The sequence below is a fragment of the Heteronotia binoei genome, chromosome 8, assembly GCF_032191835.1.
Source record: "Heteronotia binoei isolate CCM8104 ecotype False Entrance Well chromosome 8, APGP_CSIRO_Hbin_v1, whole genome shotgun sequence".
Classification (NCBI taxonomy): Eukaryota; Metazoa; Chordata; class Lepidosauria; order Squamata; family Gekkonidae; genus Heteronotia; species Heteronotia binoei.
Window position 1 is genome coordinate 27302828 of NC_083230.1, and position 17714 is coordinate 27320541.

Consider the following 17714-nt stretch of genomic DNA (forward strand, 5'->3'; position numbering starts at 1 on the left):
GATTTAGCCCTGTTTGTAGCGGGGAGCTAAGCACTGTGGGCCTATTGAGGCTGCCGATTTGGGGACTTTAACGGACACTCGCAAGCCTGTGCGTTCTCTTTACCTCTAGTTTAATTGCATCATTGCTTTACATGTTTGGGATTAAAAGGCCGAGAGTCCTTGAAAAGAGCTTCCAGATAAAAAGATAAAGGTAGTCCCGCTTTGCAAGAACCAGACGTTTCCGATTCTGGGATGAAGTTGCATCACTTGACGTTTGCACGGCAGACTTTTTACGGGGTGGTTTGCCATTGCCTTCCCCAGTCATCTACACTTTGTCCCCAGCAAGTTTCCAGCTAGTGTTCTGAAATTCTTTAAACGCTGTCTAGACTCTGAGACAGCGACGAAAATCAGCAAGCTACAAATTAAAGTGGAATGTCGAATATTGGGGGATGTACTAAAAAGAATGACAGGATGGTCCATAGGAAGCAATAGCAGAGTGGGGATGGTCCTTAGGATATAAGGGGAGAGAAGATTGTCCATTGACTTCCATGGGCTTCAATGAAATACATTAAAGCGCATAAATGGCTCCAACAAAAATCTGGAAGGGATAATCTCTCCCATTATATCCTATGGACCATCCAGGCTCCCATCCAGCCTTTGCTATTGTTTCCTATGGACAATCATCTCCCAACCTCCAGCACTGGATTAACAGGGGAAAATGTACTTTGCCAACCTCCAGGATTGGATTGACAGGGGAAAAGGTACTTTGCCAAACTCCAGGACTGGATTGACAGGAGAAAAGGTAGTCTGCCAACTTCCAGCACTGGATTGATGGGAAAATGTACCTTGCCAACCTCCAGGACTGGATTGATAGGGGAAAATGTACTTTGCCAACCTCCAGGATTGGATTGACAGGCGAAAAGGTACTATGCCAACCTCCAGGATTGGATTGACAAGGGAAAATGTATTTTGCCAACCTCCAGGATGGGATTGACAGGGTAAAATGTACCTTGCCAACCTCCAGGACTGGATTGACAAGGGAAAATGTACTTTGCCAACCTCCAGGATTGGATTGACAGGCGAAAAGGTACTATGCCAACCTCCAGGATTGGATTGACAAGGGAAAATGTATTTTGCCAACCTCCAGGATGGGATTGACAGGGTAAAATGTACCTTGCCAACCTCCATGCTGGATTGACAAGGGAAAAGGTACTTTGCCAACCTCCAGGACTGCATTGACAGGCGAAAAGGTACTATGCCAACCTCCAGGATTGGATTGACAAGGGAAAATGTACTTTGCCAACCTCCAGGACTGGATTGACAACGGAAAAGGTACTTTGTCAACTTCCAGGACTGGATTCACAAGGGGAAATGTACTTTGCCAACTTCCAGCACTGGATTGACAGGCAAAAAGGTACTTTGTAACCTCCAGGACTGGATTGACAAGGGAATAGGTACTTTGCCAACCTCCAAGACTGGATTGACAAGGGAAAAGGTACTTTGCCAACCTCCAGGACTTGATTGACAGGGGAAAATGTACCTTGTCAACCTCCGGGACTGGATTCACAAGGGGAAATGTACTTTGCCAACCTCCAGGACTGGAATGACAAGGGAAAAGGTCATATGCCAACCTCCAGGACTGGATTGACTACAGAAAAGGTACTTTGCCAACCTCCAGGACTGGATTGACAGGGGAAAAGGTCGTATGCCAACCTCCAGGACTGAATTGACAACGGAAAAGGTTCTTTGCCAACTTCCAGGACTGGATTGACAAGGGAAACGGCACTTTGCCAACCTCCAGGACTGGATTGACAGGCGAAAAGGAACTTTGCGAACCTCCAGGACTGGATTGACAAGGGAAAAGGTAGTTTGCCAACCTCCAGGACTGTATTGACAACGGAAAAGATAGTTTGGCAACTTCCAGGACTGGATTGACAAAGGAAAAGGTACTCTGCCAACCTTCAGGACTTGATTGACAAGGGAAAAGGTAGTTTGCCAACCTCCAGGACTTGATTGACAAGGGAAAAGGTACTTTGCCAACCTCCAGGACTGCATTGACAGGCGAAAAGGTACTATGCTAACCTCCAGGACTGGATTAACTAGGGAAAAGGTACTTTGCCAACCTCCACGACTGGATTGACAGGGGGAAAGCTTCTTTCCCAACCTCCAGGAATGGATTGACTAGGGAAAAGGTACTTGCCAACCTCCAAGACTGGATTGACAGGCAAAAAGGTATTTTGCCAACCTCCAGGACCGGATTGACAAGAGAAAAGGTATTCTGCCAACCTCCAGGACTTGATTGACAAGGGAATAGGTACTTTGCCTACCTCCAGGACTGGATTGACAGGCAAAAAGGTACTTTGCCAACTTCCAGGACTGGATTGACAAGGGAAAATGTACTTTGCCAACCTCCAGGACTGCATTGACAGGCAAAAAGGTACTTTGTCAACCTCCAGGACTGGATTGACAAGGGAATAGGTACTTTGCCAACCTCCAAGATTGGATTGACAGGTGAAAAGGTACTCTGCCAACCTCCAGGACTTGATTGACAGGGGAAAATGTACCTTGCCAACCTCCAGGACTGCATTGACAGGCAAAAAGGTACTTTGTCAACCTCCAGGACTGGATTGACAAGGGAATAGGTACTTTGCCAACCTCCAAGATTGGATTGACAGGTGAAAAGGTACTCTGCCAACCTCCAGGACTTGATTGACAGGGGAAAATGTACTTTGCCAACCTCCAGGACTGCATTGACAGGCAAAAAAGTACTTTGTCAACCTCCAGGACTGGATTGACAAGGGAATAGGTACTTTGCCAACCTCCAAGACTGGATTGACAAGGGAAAAGATACTTTGCCAACATCCAGGACTGGATTGACAGGTGAAAAGGCACTCTGCCAACCTCCAGGACTGGATTGACAGGGGAAAAAGTCGTGTGCCAACCTCCAGGACTGGATTGACAGGGGAAAAAGTCGTGTGCCAACCTCCAGGACTGGATTGACAGGGGAAAAGGTCGTGTGCCAACCTCCAGGACTGGATTGACAGGCGAAAAGGCACTTTGCGAACCTCCAGGACTGGATTGACAAAGGAAAAGGTACTTTGCCAACCTCCAGGACTGGATTGACAGGTGAAAAGGTACTTTGCCAACTTCCAGGACTGGATTGACAAGGAGGCTGGCAGACTACCTTTTCTCCTGTCAATCCAGTCCTGGAGGTTGGCAAGGTACATTTTCCTCTGTCAGGCCAGGCCTGGAGGTTGGCAAGGTACTTTTTGCCTGGCAATCCTGTCCTGGGGGTTGGCAAGGTACATTTTTCCCTGTCAATCCAGTCCTGGAGGTTGGCAAAGCACTGTCAATCCAGTGCTGGAGGTTGGCAGACGATTGTCCATAGGAAACAATAGCAGAGTCTGGATGGGAGCCTGGATGGTACCTGGGATATAATGGGGAGAAGATTATCCATTCCAGGTTTTTGTTGCAGCCGTTTCTGTGCTTCAATGTATTTCAATGAAGCCCATGCAAGTCAATGGACAATCTTCTCTCCCATTATATCCTATGGACCATCCAGGCTCTGCTATTGTTTCCTGTGGACCATCCTGTCATTCGTTTTAGTACATCCCAGTATTGGGAATAGAATTGCGAGCAGTGTTCCCTCTAAGCTGAGTTAGTATGAGCTAGCTCACAGTTTCTTAGCCTTTGGCTCACATATTTTTGTCCTAGCTCAAGAAAAATGGCCCTGGAGCCAACTATGCGGTAGCTCACAATTTGTATGCCAATAGCTCACAAATGTACAGTTTTTGCTCACAAGACAGTTTAGAGGGAGTATTGATTGGGAGTGGATTGAAATCTACTTCTATTGAGTGGGAAATGGTGGCATGAATTTTACAGGGATTAGGAAGCCTAAAAGAGTGCTGTCTTGTGCTTCTGTTCCAAATCAATTTGTGTGTTTGTGCTGGCAACGTTTGCTGTCATGATTCCACTCCACCATCCAGGTCTATAGGTTTATGTTTGAGATTGCTGTATGATTTTAATCTGAATTGAGGCTATCTTTGGGCCTCTTATTGTTTTTAAACTATTTTATAATAAGTGCATGTATTTTTGTATAATTGATACATTTACATCCTACGCTCAGGTATTTTAATACTGGATCCTCTAGATTCATTTAACTTTCTGGGTTCCTAATACAGTCCATCATTACCAGTATCAACAGAAGTCTGCTCTCTTGAAATTCATTTTGCTGTTTTTCTTTTCCTCTCTGACTTTGTAAGTGCAGACACTTCGTCACCTCCCTCTGTCCAAGAGTTGTTCTTCGGGGTACTCTGCTACAAATCTCTTTGGTAGAGGAGCACTTCAAGTTAAGGAAAGAAAGATGTGCTGTTACTGTCAGTTGTAACTTATATAAAGACTGCTTGCAAGGCCACTCATTTTGATTACTGATAGGAAAAACTAAGATGGCCCTTTTGCTAAGCATACTCTGTCAGACAGGATCACGGCATACAACAGCCGCCCACAAAATGCAAACATGTTAGAATGTCCCACTATATTTCAGTTGCTGTGAGAAACCCTGGTAAGCGCTGCAGCTAAGTCCTAAAAGAGGGATCCAGTACCTGAATGTGTGCATGCCTTTGAAACCCCTGAACTTGCACTTGAGGAATGTGATTAAGTGATGTGGAGGTAGAAAGTGGCCACAAGTTGCAGCCAAAACTTCAAGCTATTATGCTACTGCCTGCCTTTCCCCCCAGGCCTTCTCTCTTTTTCTGCGTGAGATTCCTGCATTATATGTTGGTGAGGGAGAGAAGCAGTAGTTGCTTTACCAGTAGGCCCCAAAAGGTAAAGTGAGTTCAGAAGTGAATCGTGAAAAGTACAGAACATTTAGAAATGAGTTCCACTTGAAAAAAGTTAAAATCCCCTGGTGCTTGGGGCTACATATACATGTACCATCTGTTAGCCCTGGACCCCCAACCATTATGAACTAAAATTCTCTGGGTTTTGTGCCAGATGCACTATGGACATTCAGTTTCAATGGGCTATAATCATTAGACTCCTATGCCAGACTCACTATGGACACTCAGTTTTATGGACTATAAGCATTTGGCTCCTCTGCCAGCCTCGCTATGGACATTTAATTCCTATAGACTGTACAGTAGTGCTTCCAGCCAGGCCTCAGCAAGCTTCCTGCCTGTGCCTGTTATTGTATGAACTGCCTATGTCGGCCATGCTAAGAGGACTCCAGACTGTGTTTCACAGACAAGCTGCTCAGCCCTGCCGAACAGCAGCTGCATCCCTGTCATCAAGAAGACAGCACCAGAAGCAACCCTGAGAGAAGCCATGTTCCTGAGATATCCCAAAAGGCAGCACTCTTTCTTGCAAACCGCCATGCAGAGAAGATGTCTCCACTGTGTATTACATTCCAGAGACTAGCCAACACTTTGGAGATGCAGATGTAGAGGCAAACTGTCAACAATAAGCTGCTGCAACATCTCTTCATTAAACAAAGGAATCTTCCTGTCGCCCATCAAGACAAGCTTCTTACATAACAGAGCAGCATTGAGGGTGATCATCTGTCAGCGGCCAAATTCTGCCACACATCCCCTTTCCTTTGTTTTTACCTAAGGTGCTACAATAGGGAACCATTGTGCTCTAGATTGACCACTCTAGTTTCTTTGCACTCAGCAAACCATCATCACTCATCAAATTATTTTGTTTTGTCTCCTGAGAACCATCTCCAGGTAGGTGTAAACCATCACATGATCCTGCCTCAGGATATGAAATTGGCTATAAGAAGGCCAGATTTTTGGCCTGCCATGTGTCTCTCTGACAGTACCTCCACCTTGCTTCCAGAGCCACCCCCAATTCTTGATCAGTTTTGGGCCCATTATTGTGAGTGGTTGTCTCTTACTCCCCCTTCCCTCTCAGTCTGTTAGATTATTGTCATTTGTTCATCATCAAGAGGTAGTGTATAACGCTGTATGTCTTCCCTCATATGTCCCTATCAATTTTCCTAGATCTGTGTGAATGTTGATAATTGAGTTTTCTTGTGTGTGTGAAGAATTTTTCCAATAAAAACTTATTTTTAGTACACCAATCTCTTTATTTAAAGAGGGTTCCTGGGTGAACTGACTCCTATATACACAGGTTATTGGCCCCATATATTTTGCCATCTTTGCCCACCTAAATAATCCCCCATACCTCCTTTGAGGGCAATTTGGCTAACACATCAGACCAAACTAATTTAGCAATTTGTCTGCTTGTGCACTTGTCTGAGTCAATATCTATATTTTTGTTTCCTCGAATGAGTTTGTTAATAGTTCACAGGCACATCATGAGCTCATTTGGATGTAGCATGATCCAGCAAGGCTATTCTTAGCTGTTAAGACAGGGAACCAGTCCTGGTGTGAGCAGAAGACTGTCCCAAGCCCAAACAACTTTCAACAAGACTCTATAATCTGCTGTACACCTTTCCCCTGAATCAGAAGCAAGGGGCAGCAGCTCGGAGACAGAGTTGTTTGCCCCTGGAGGGGAAAAACTTTGCTACAAAGCCAAAGTCTTGAGCGTGTCACCCACCACCAGCCCTTTTCTGAGTCTGTCACTCCCTTCTCCCATACCCTGGACTAGGAGGGGCTCAATCCTGTTGATGGGGCCTTCTCTGGTGAGTTGCTCTGGAAGGGGGGGGGGTGCTTCATGGCTTTTCCCTTTGCAGAGGCTGTCCAAGGGGTGTGCCATGGGAAGGCAATAGGGACCCGTCCATCCCAGTCAGCCAGTGATTTCTCACAGCTGTACGAGAAGTACAGTCTGTCTCTCCCCACCCCATTCACCGGTCAAAGTTATTTGTTAAAAGCAGAATCAGTGCAGTGAGGTTGGGCTGAATGCAGATCTTGAAACATTTTTAAGTGATAAATTACTTGTCTGCATTATTTATTCATTAATTATTTTTAAGCATAATAATTACCCCCCCCCCCCAAAAAATGTGCCCCACTAAATGAAAATCTTGGCTCTAGGTTCCAATAAATGAAAACTCCTGGCTCTGGGCCTGTCCACGCATTTGACAGCGGCTACCCTCTTCTGTACTTTTTCCCAGTTTCGCAATATCCTTTTTGAGATACCGTGGCCAGATAGCAGGGAGTTACCAGGTGGTTGCCACTGCACCTCAATGAGTTGTGCATATTGTAGTGAGCCATCTGATGGTTGCTTCCAGAGCTGGCCCAGTGCAGGAGGGAGGGGAGCAGGATTGGCCTGCAAAGCCAAAACAGCTCCCGTCCCATGTCTTCTACAGACAGAAATCAAGGCTTGAAACTGGCAATGTTATTGTTGCCTCACAATCCCACAATAGCCACTAGGGTTGCCAATCCCCAGGTGGGGACAGGGGATCCCCCGGTTTGGAGGCCCTCCCCCCGCTTCAGGGTCGTCAGAGAGCGGGGGGGAGGGGAGGGAAATGTCTGCTGGGAACTCTGTTTTTCCCTATGGAGATCTATTCCCATAGAAAATCATGGAGAATTGATCCGCAGGTATCTGGGGCTCGGGGGGGGGCTGTTTTGGGGGGTAGAGGCACCAAATTTTCAGTATAGCATCTAGAGCCTCTTCCCAAAATACCCCCCAATTTTCAAAAGGATTGGACCAGGGGGTCCAATTCTATGAGCCCCAAAAGAAGGTGCCCCTATCCTTCATTATTTCCTATGGAAGGAAGGAATTGAAAAGGTGTGCCGTCCCTTTAAATGTAATGGCCAGAACTCCCTTTGGAGTTCAATTATGCTTGTCACAGCTTTGATCTTGGCTCCACCCCTAATGTTTCCTGGCTCCACCCCCAAAGTCTCCTGGCTCCATCCCCAAAGTCCCCAGATATTTCTTGAATTGGACTTGGCAACCCTAATAGCCACTGAGAACTCAGAGGGCAGCCAAGTTACAGGTTCTGCTTCTGTTATTTGCATATAATTTAACACCCCCAATGTATTTTTTCCCCCAGATTTCCCCCCTGCAAACTCAAGGCTTTTCTCAGGATTACAGAAGGACCTGGCTCATTGTTTCATGGTCCCAGTTTCTGGATTTAAGTATCCAGCATACTATGGACTATTTTCATAATGCAGTCTGCAGAAATGATAGCCTTATATGAAATCCAAGAAACATCATAAAATCCTGGGACAGGAATCCATATTTCTTTGTTTGAAATGCATTACACACTGGTGTATTTTCATATTTTGCATTGCTTTTTCTGAAAATCAGCGTGTGGTTTCAACTAATTCATTTCAAGAACAAGGGAGAGAAAGGCAATGCTATTTGTCTTTATGTCTGATACAAGCAATTATATCTTCATCCTTGTGTTAACTTCACCTACCATTGAGTCTGTTGAAATTACTTGCAGGTTTCAGCTGTTTCTTGCTGGCTACAGGATGTGCTATGGTAATTGTTTACATGTGAGCCTGAAAAGTGGAACATTTTAGTGAGGGCTAGTGTGGCAAGCAGTAGTGTCAAAAGTTTAAAAAAAAATCTCATAAATAGGCCTTTCATACTGAGCTATGTCACTTTTTCTGCAAGAGAGGGACAATCCCAGGTGACGAGGTTTAAATTCCAAAGCTATAATCTTATGCACAGTTGTAAAACAGAAGCCATATTGAACACGGCGAGACATTCAGCTGAGTAAATGTGCATAGGAGTGTACTGATTGATACATATTTACATTGGAATAAATCCTTTGAATTTAATGGGACTTATTTTCAATATCTGCTCCTGAAGAGGCTAAATCAGCCTGAACAAATACTTGGTTTTTTTGGTGGAAATTTTGTTACAGGGAGGGGGGTAATTAAAATTTGCAGAGTATTGAGGAGGAGTATATTAATTCGCAGTGTTGTATTATATTAATGGATGTACCTTTAAAGTAAGGTTTGTGCATGCTCTGCTCATTAAAACCAGAATTCCATGTCCAAATTTCACATCAAGAAAACTGCAGAATTTTGTAACTTAGGCAATGTGTACTATCGTATTCTTGTGCATATTTAATCCTGTATCTTTTGATTACTGGACTTATCAGTTTGTGAATTCTGACTAGCAATTTTTCCTCTTAAAGCATAAAGGCTAGAAACTTTTTTTTTTTTAATGTCAGCTGAAGATCTCACAATTTTGAATTCTGTGCACCATAAGATAGTCATGATTTATAACATATCCAAGGCCCCTGGTTCAATCCCTGGCATTTCCAAATAAAAGGATTAGGCAGTAGGTGCTGTAAAAGACCTCTGCCTGAGACCCTGGAGAGGTGATGCAAATCAGAGGAGACAATACTGACCAAATGGTCTGACTTGGTATGGGACAGCTTCATGTGTAGTTATTTTCCTGACTTATTAAAAATAGGTGGCTGAGTTGCAGAATACCCACTGCATTGTCTATAGCAGCTGCAGAAATTGTTGAAAGACTGTTTCAAACGTGACCCTAGGATTTATAAATGATTTGGATGAAGGAATAGAGGGAATGCTTATTAAATTTGCAGATGATACTAAATTGGGAGGGGTTGCAAACACAGAAGAAGACAGAAACAGGATAAAGGATGACCTTGACTGGAAAACTGGGCTAAAATCAATAAAATTAATTTTAACGGGGATAAATGTAAAGTTCTGCATTTAGGTAGGAAAAATCCAATGCATGGTTATAGGATGGGGGAGACTTGTCTTAGAAGTATGTGCGAAAAGGATCTAGGGGTCTTAGTGGATCATACGCTAAACATGAGTCAACAGTGTGATGCGACGGCTAAAAAGGCAAATGCAATTTTGGGCTGTATCAACAGAAGTATAGTGTCCAGATCACGTGATGTGATGGTATCGCTTTACTCTGCTCTGGTAAGACCTCACCTGGAGTATTGTGTTCAGTTTTGGGCACCACATTTTAAGAAGGATATAGACAAGCTGGAACAGGTCCAGAGGAGGGTGATGAAGATGGTGAGGGGTCTGGAGACCAAGTCCTATGAGGAAAGGTTGAAGGAGCTGGGGATGTTTAGCCTGGAGAGGAAGCGGCTGAGAGGTGATATGATCACCATCTTCAAGTACTTGAAGGGCTGTCATCTAGAGGATGGTGTGGAATCGTTTTCCATCAACCCGGAAGGTAGGACCAGAACCAATGGGTTGATATTAAATCAAAAGAGTTTCCAGCTCAACATTAGGAAGAATTTTCTGACCATTAGAGTGATTCCTCAGCGGAACAGGCTTCCTCGGGAGGTGGTGGACTCTCCTTTCTTAGAGGTTTTTAAACAGAGGCTAGATGGCCATCTGACAGCAATGAAGATCCTGTGAATTTAGGGGGAAGTGTTTGTGAGTTCCTTCATTGTGCAGGGGGTTTGACTAGATGACCCTAGAAGTCCCTTCCAACTCTATGATTCTATTAAGCCTTTAGTGGAGTTTCTCTTTAAAAATCATGCACAAAGGGTGGAATTCTGAATGTACCAAGGGTGTTGAAGCATTTTCCTGCACTGTATCCCCACTCTGAAATAACTCCAGGGAACAATGAATTGCCCCTTTGGGTAAGCATACAGGAGTTGGCATCATTATGTTTTTGGGTGGGGATTGGTGCTGATCTGCTGTGGAAGAGCAAAACTTGAGTCCAGTAAGCACCTTAATGACCAGCACGATCTCCAGAGTCAAAGCCTGTGACTTTTGGAAGCTTACATCCTGGAAAGCTTGTCGGTCTTTTAGGTGCTACTGGATCCAAATCTTACACCATTATGTATATGTTTGTCCCAAGCAGACAAATAAAAGCTCACCAGTATCAGTCCTGCCTATGCATTATTTTTAAAGGGGGAAAAGAGTGATTGGATCCAAAGTCTGTTCTGAAGTCAGAACAGAGCATTCAGGAGAGATTTGTGTGATTAATGGGGGCCAGCAGAGGGAGCAGACGCACTGTCTCCAGGATTAGATAAAAGGCATTTGAAGCCAACTTGTTGTAATACTCTCAGCTATAGAATATTTGTGTACTGAAAAAAACAAGCATAAAAATGATCTATAAAAAATAAAATAAAAGGCTCCAATTGGTTACATTGTTGCTAAGTCACAGCGCAAATCTGAAAGAGGCTCTTGGAAAGAGTTTTCACCTTTTCTTTCATTTATTCTCAATTAGTTTCAAAATTTAAATGCAGAAAATGGAAAGATCAAAAGGTGTAGGCAGCTACAAATATATCCGAAGGATTTGAGGGGGGTAATGGTCAAATTCCAAATTCAGGAATGACAAGAAGACTGGAAATCCAAAAGGTCCTTCCATGGAGAGAGATCTTGGGGTCGTGGTAGATAACTCACTGAAAATGTCGAGACAGTGTGTGATTGCAATAAAAAAGGCCAACGCCATGCTGGGAATTATTAGGAAGGGAATTGAAAACAAATTAGCCAATATCATAATGCCCCTGTATAAATCGATGGTGCGGTCTCATTTGGAATACTGTGTACAATTCTGGTCACCGCACCTCAAAAAGGATATTATAGCATTGGAAAAAGTGCAGAAAAGGGCAACTAGAATGACTAAAGGTTTGGAACACTTTCCCTATGAAGAAAGGTTAAAACGCTTGGGGCTTTTTAGCTTGGAGAAACGTCGACTGCGGGGTGACATGATAGAGGTTTACAAGATTATGCATGGGATGGAGAAAGTAGAGAAAGAAGTACTTTTCTTCCTTTCCCACAATACAAGAACTCGTGGGCATTCGATGAAATTGCTGAGCAGTCAGGTTAGAACGGATAAAAGGAGGTACTTCTTCACCCAAAGGATGATTAACATGTGGAATTCACTGCCACAGGAGGTGGTGGCGGCCACAAGCATAGCCAGCTTCAAGAGGGGGTTAAAAAATATGGAGCAGAGGTCCATCAGTGGCTATTAGCCACAGTGTGTGTGCATATATATTTTATATATATATATATATATATATATATATATATATATATACACACACACATTTCTGGCCACTGTGTGACACAGAGTGTTGGACTGGATGGGCCATTGGCCTGATCCAGCATGGCTTCTCTTATGTTCTTATGGAGGTAAAGTGGTAAACTAGATCTAATGATTGGTCCTTTGCTGCACTTTAGTATCCTAAACTCTTCCATTTGAGACAGCCTACTTCATCCTCTGTAATGAGGAGGATTACCTAGCAAGATAACTTCCTGATATGCATCTTTAGGTCACATTTGGAAGATCTTCTGCTCTTTGGCTCAGTAGAATTGGGGGGGGGATCTCATTTTTTTTTTTTTGCTCCCTTTTTGTGGAAGAAAGTGACTTATTTCCCTTCATTTTACAGGCAGGGTGTTCTGTGCCTGTGCTCTGCCTTCTTGCTGCCAGGAGTTCCTGACTGCATGTGCAATTTCCTTCCTATTCTAAAGGTGGTGTGTCCCCCTTGCTGTTTATGCCAAGTTTATGTTTTCCTCTGAGCAAACGACCAGTTTCCCACTAGTTGCTGCATGGCTACATTTTGACTCGTGGCTCCCTCCAATTTTCATCATGGTGACTTGGTCTTGTTTTTTGGAGATCCAAAAGCTGCAAATGAAATTGGAGGGAGCTGCAAGTCAAAATGTGACTGCACAGCACCAGACCTATATGGTTCGGAAACAATATACCTCAAGGACCACCTATGCCCTTATGAACCTGCACAACCACTGCAGTCATCTTCAGAGGCCTGGCTTCGGGTGCCCCCACCTTCTGATATTAGCTGGGTGGCAACATGGGGGAGGCTTTCCTGGTCATGGCACCAAAGCTCTGGAACTCTCTTCCTTGGGGGATTCATCTGTCCCCTTCGGTTGCCATCTTCTACCTGCAGGTGAAGACTTTTTGTTTCAATTGGCATTCCCACAGTAATCCCTCCTTCCTAACCAGTGTTTTAATAGCTGTTTTATGTCTTATCTGTATTTTAATATTGTTCTGAATTGTTTAGTGATGCATTTTTTGGGGGGTAGGGGTTGATTTTAATGGCTATTTAAGATGTGAGTTTAGCTTGTGTTAGCCTGTGAGGGCAGAAAAAAAGGATAAAAAATCTGAAAATGAGTAAGGATGGAATACACACGATACACATAGAACTGCCTTATACCAAATCAGACCATTGGTATATTGAGATTAATACTGTCTATTGATAGCAGTATTGTCCACAAGAGTCTCAGCATAAGGTGCTTCACATAATTTACTATGCAGTCCTTTTAACTCAAGAACCCAAAGACTGAATCTGAGACTTTTTGCATGCAAAGCATATGTTCTACCACGGAAATACTGTCTGTGAGAAATAATTCCTCCACTTTCTCACTGCACTGTAGCGACAAAAATTAACATGGTGTTAATCTAATATCTTTGAAATAACCCAAAATAAATATGAAATGCTAATTCTTAGTTCCAAGTGATTTATATACTGGAACCAGACTACCTTTAAATAGCAAAGCTGCCACTGTAAACAGGATTAAAGTAAACCAATCTGCCAAGAACAAGATGATGAATTATTCTAAAAGCTATTGGTTTACAGTTGTTATTAATGGGCCTGTTATGCCTGGAATGCCTGCACTTTGTCACTTAAATGGCAACAAAGGATAGTTTGCAAGAATAGATTATAATCCTTCATAATCTGCAGTAAAACTGCACAAACACGGTTCTCATGATTCTTGCCATTTTATGGCCTGATTTTATGAGTCAAGGCACCTAAGTAGTAGTTTATAAGGACTCACAGCAATGGTGTGATATGGGTAAGCAGTATACCTAGTTCTCTTGAGCTCTGCTATTTGTTCTGTTTTGACTTCCCCTCTCTTCTATGTGTCATCCCTTTCCTCCCCCGCACCATGAAGGTCTGCACAAACACAGTAGCCATTGCTGATGGCAAAGGTGGGGGCTATATAGGACTTCCTGCCATGGTGGATAGAGCTGTCCGATTCCCCAAGGGTATAGATTTGTTCATCAGCTATAGCAGCACATTGGGCATTTGAGCCACTGTAGGTTGGGAAAGATCCAGACCAAAATTACAGTAATCCCTGATTTCAGGTAGTAAGGCTGGGAAAGTTTATGGTTGAGATTTGGAGGGCTACTGGTCACTATGAAACTACAGGGCTAATATGGACCACTGGTCTGCTTCCCTCTAAACCAGCTTCTTTTAAACCAATTCATAGGCTCAGGAATCCTCCTGTTGGCGATTACACATTAACTTTGCTTTTTCCCCACTCAATGTTAATTGAATCTCATCCTCCATTCTGTAGACTAGTAGTCAGATTTGGAATTCTTCCCAGGTTTACCATGCTGAATAATTGTGTCAGGTACAAGGTGGGTTGCCTTAGGATTTACTGTGACTCTAGATGATAATGTGAATGTTTATCTTTGTTACATCAGTTGTGAAATTTATTTCTGCTCACTCCTGTGTGTCATCAGATCCCATCAGTCAATACATGAAATCCTAGTACGTGTTATGTTGCTTTTGCTTGCACTTGTGCAACACCACTTTCCTCCCTGTATATTAAAGAGTCCAGAAACTGGCACAAGATTTTGTGCAAGCAGAAGTACATGTTGGGATACCACAATTTTGACGTAGTGCAAGTGGCCAGCTCTTGTGCTCTTGTTCTTGCAGTGTTGCACTGGAGCCAACTTCTTATCTTGCTTTACTTTATATTGCCGTTTCGGAAGAGAACTTGCAAACTGAAATACGAGCGTGGCAATTCTGTGATAATTTTCTACTCACTTGTTTATGCCAAAATTTGCCCATATTGAGTTAAGGCTTCTAAGTAGTTTGATGTGCTGTCACTCATTCTTCTGTAGTAGCACATCGTTTCATGTCTGATAGATACAAGATTGCTTCAATTAGCGTGCATTCTGGTGTAAGGAGAAGACTTGTAGGGTGGACTTGTGCTCAGTAATTTGGAGTGTGTTACAATTGTGCAGCTACGTACATGCTTTATGAAGACTCTTCTTGCAAGGTGTTAACCCAAGAGAAAGTGCAGCAGGGCATAGCTTCTGGGGACGAATTTACAGCTAGGACATCATGCAAATCTCCTGTGACTGCTCAAAAATAAAGACAACTGAGACATGCTGATAAATTGTGTTGACTACTTTTGGCCGTTCTGTAGCAGCCCTTGAATCTCAAATATTTGTCTAACCCTGCATTATGTTATAAAGCAGAGTCCAACGAACCTTCAAAAAGCGGTGAGAGAGCAAGGTAATGTAACAGTCTAACAGACCATAGGAAAAAGGAAGAGAACATCAGCTCTTCCCAAAGAGAGAAAGAAAACTATGCATAGCTCTATACCAGGGGTGGCCAAACTGCGGCTTGGGAGCCACGTGTGGCTCTTTCACACATACCGTGCGGCTCTCGCAGCCCCCACTACCCCATCAGCTGGCTCGGAGAAGGCATTTGTCTCTTTAAATCACTTCTCCGAGCCCAGCCAGCCAGTGGTTGGGAGAACGCATTTAAAGTCGCTTTATTTCCACCTCCATCTCACTCCCCCATTTATTTGCTTTCCTTCCTTTTTGTCTTCTGGCTCTCAAACCTCTGATATTCATGTTGTGCGGCTCTCAAGCAGTTGACGTTTATTCTCTGTGGCTTTTATGTTAAGCGAGTTTGACCACCCCTGCTCTGTACCTTAATAAGTCAGCACTTCTGTGGCAAATCTTACATTCTGAAATTCCTACAACCACATTTAGTCTAATTAGCATTGGTGTTAAATGTTCTATTTAGAGACTTATTTTCAGATGCTATACAGCACTTAGCAGACACTATGGCTGAGAACAGACAGGCAATCTAGGGCGGCTGGGAGGCATCCCGAATCGGACCGGGCCAAAACAAGCCAGTCGGGAGCCTCCGCACGTTCCCACACGCCGCTTGCGGGGAAGCAGCCGAATTCCAGCCCTTAGACTGGGGGCCATCTCCACACAGCGCCGACCTCCGAGGGCTGGGCAGTGTCCCCATCTGCACTGATATGCACTGATGCGCTCATCCGGTTGTGCGCACGTGTGCAGAAGCGCTCTTCTCACCCTTGGTCACCGAACTCCCTGTGGGTGATCCACGCTCAGCTACGAGAAAGGCACGAGCATGGAGAGAGATGCGGCGGGGCTGCTTGCCTGTGTTCTGGGAGTGAGGCCGGCTGAAGGAACGTTGGCGCTATCTCTCCGTACAGCTGGAGGTCCATGCAGACAACTTCATCCCTGTCATCGCTGCCTGCATGGTGCTGCACAACATCTGTGAGGAGCAAGGGCATGCTCTGATACTGTGGCCAGGGGAGAGGGAGCCCGCCCGTGTCCCGCCCTTGGCCCTGCTGCAACGTGCGCGCCTCAGCAGGCAGCAGATCGAAGGGCAGCAGGTGCGGGCAGCGATTACCACATGGGTGCTCAGGCAGCGCCAGCAGTGAGGCGCGTTGGCAGGGGTTCCAAGCGCGTAGCACACCTGCCCAAGGGCCAGCACTCCTATGGCAACATCATCTGCCTTTGGCAACCACACAGACAATGGAGAATAATAACACGCCTTGCAACAGAAGCGCTTGTGCAGATTGTTGTCGCTGTCCATGCAGCCACTCCACGGGAGGAGGAGGGGGCCAGGGCGGGCCCAGGGGGCACCTATCTCTGAGGGCTGTCTGTCCGTCAGGGGAGGGAGGGTCACACCATCTGGTCTCACCATCACAGCAGCTGGCAAGAAAGCCCCCAAGGGAAGTCTGGGGTCGTGATATGGAGAAGGGGGGGCCTGTGACGAGGCTGGGCTGGCCACCATGTGGCAGCCTGCGCCTCGCACCACACCACCTCTCGGTGCTGGGAGGGTGCCCCGCAACATACACAGCGGAGGCCCCTGACCCCAGTCTGCATTCCCAGGGCTAGCGCGGAGATGCACGGCGATGTGTGGTCCCTCTGCCTGTGCTGCCTATGGAGGTGCTCACTATACGCAGTAGTGCATGGCGGCCTGGCCCCCCTTCCAGCCCCAGAATCTCTGGCAAGCTCCCACAGGGATCGAGAATGGTCCCGGGCAGCCCGCAGAAGGGTTGCCGTCCCCCACAGGGCATGCAAAGCCACCAGCAGCCTCGACGTCCCTCCTCCACCTGTGGAAGCTGCCAGGGGGAGGGAAAGGGCTGGCGTAGCAGCAGCGGGAACAAGGATGCCTGGCCTGTGCTGGGTGGGACAGGGCTGGCCGCATCCCCAGGGAGCCTCCCTCAGGAGACTGGAGGCCGCCCATGCACAGTGCCAGATGTCTGGGATGTTATTCAGCCGTGGCGCCCCTATAGGCCCCCGGAAGGCCCTGGTGGGGAAGTGGCGCGCTGGGAGATTCTGGCCCGCCAAAGAGCATATGTCGAAGCGCACAATGGCCAGCGTATCCCATGTAAAATGGAGGAGCCAAGGCATGCTGTGTTCTGGCAGGAGCCAGAGGTGACCCTGCTGCTCACCACCCTGCTGGACCGTACGATGGAGCACAGGGTCAAGCAGCCCAGGTCCTGCCCATAATGCTGCCCAATGCAGGGCAAAATTCAAAAGGGAGAAGGCCCAGTTCTTCGAGGCCATGGAGGACTGGAGCGGCTACCCTCATGCGGTCGTGCCCACTTGGGTTTGATTACCTCTGGAAGCTGTGGGAGCAGGCTGGGTGTCCTGCATGGCATGACCGCTATGCCACAGGTGAGTTGGGGGGCCACTCTGGGTATGCTGTGGAATCCCTCGGAGGGGGAGGGGCAAGGGGGGCGCCTGGGGACTGGAGGGGATGCCTGCAGGGAGGCATTCTCACAGAACGCTGGGGAGAGGCACAGCCCATGGCGCCCAGTCACAGGGCCCCATGCATTCCCATTTGCACA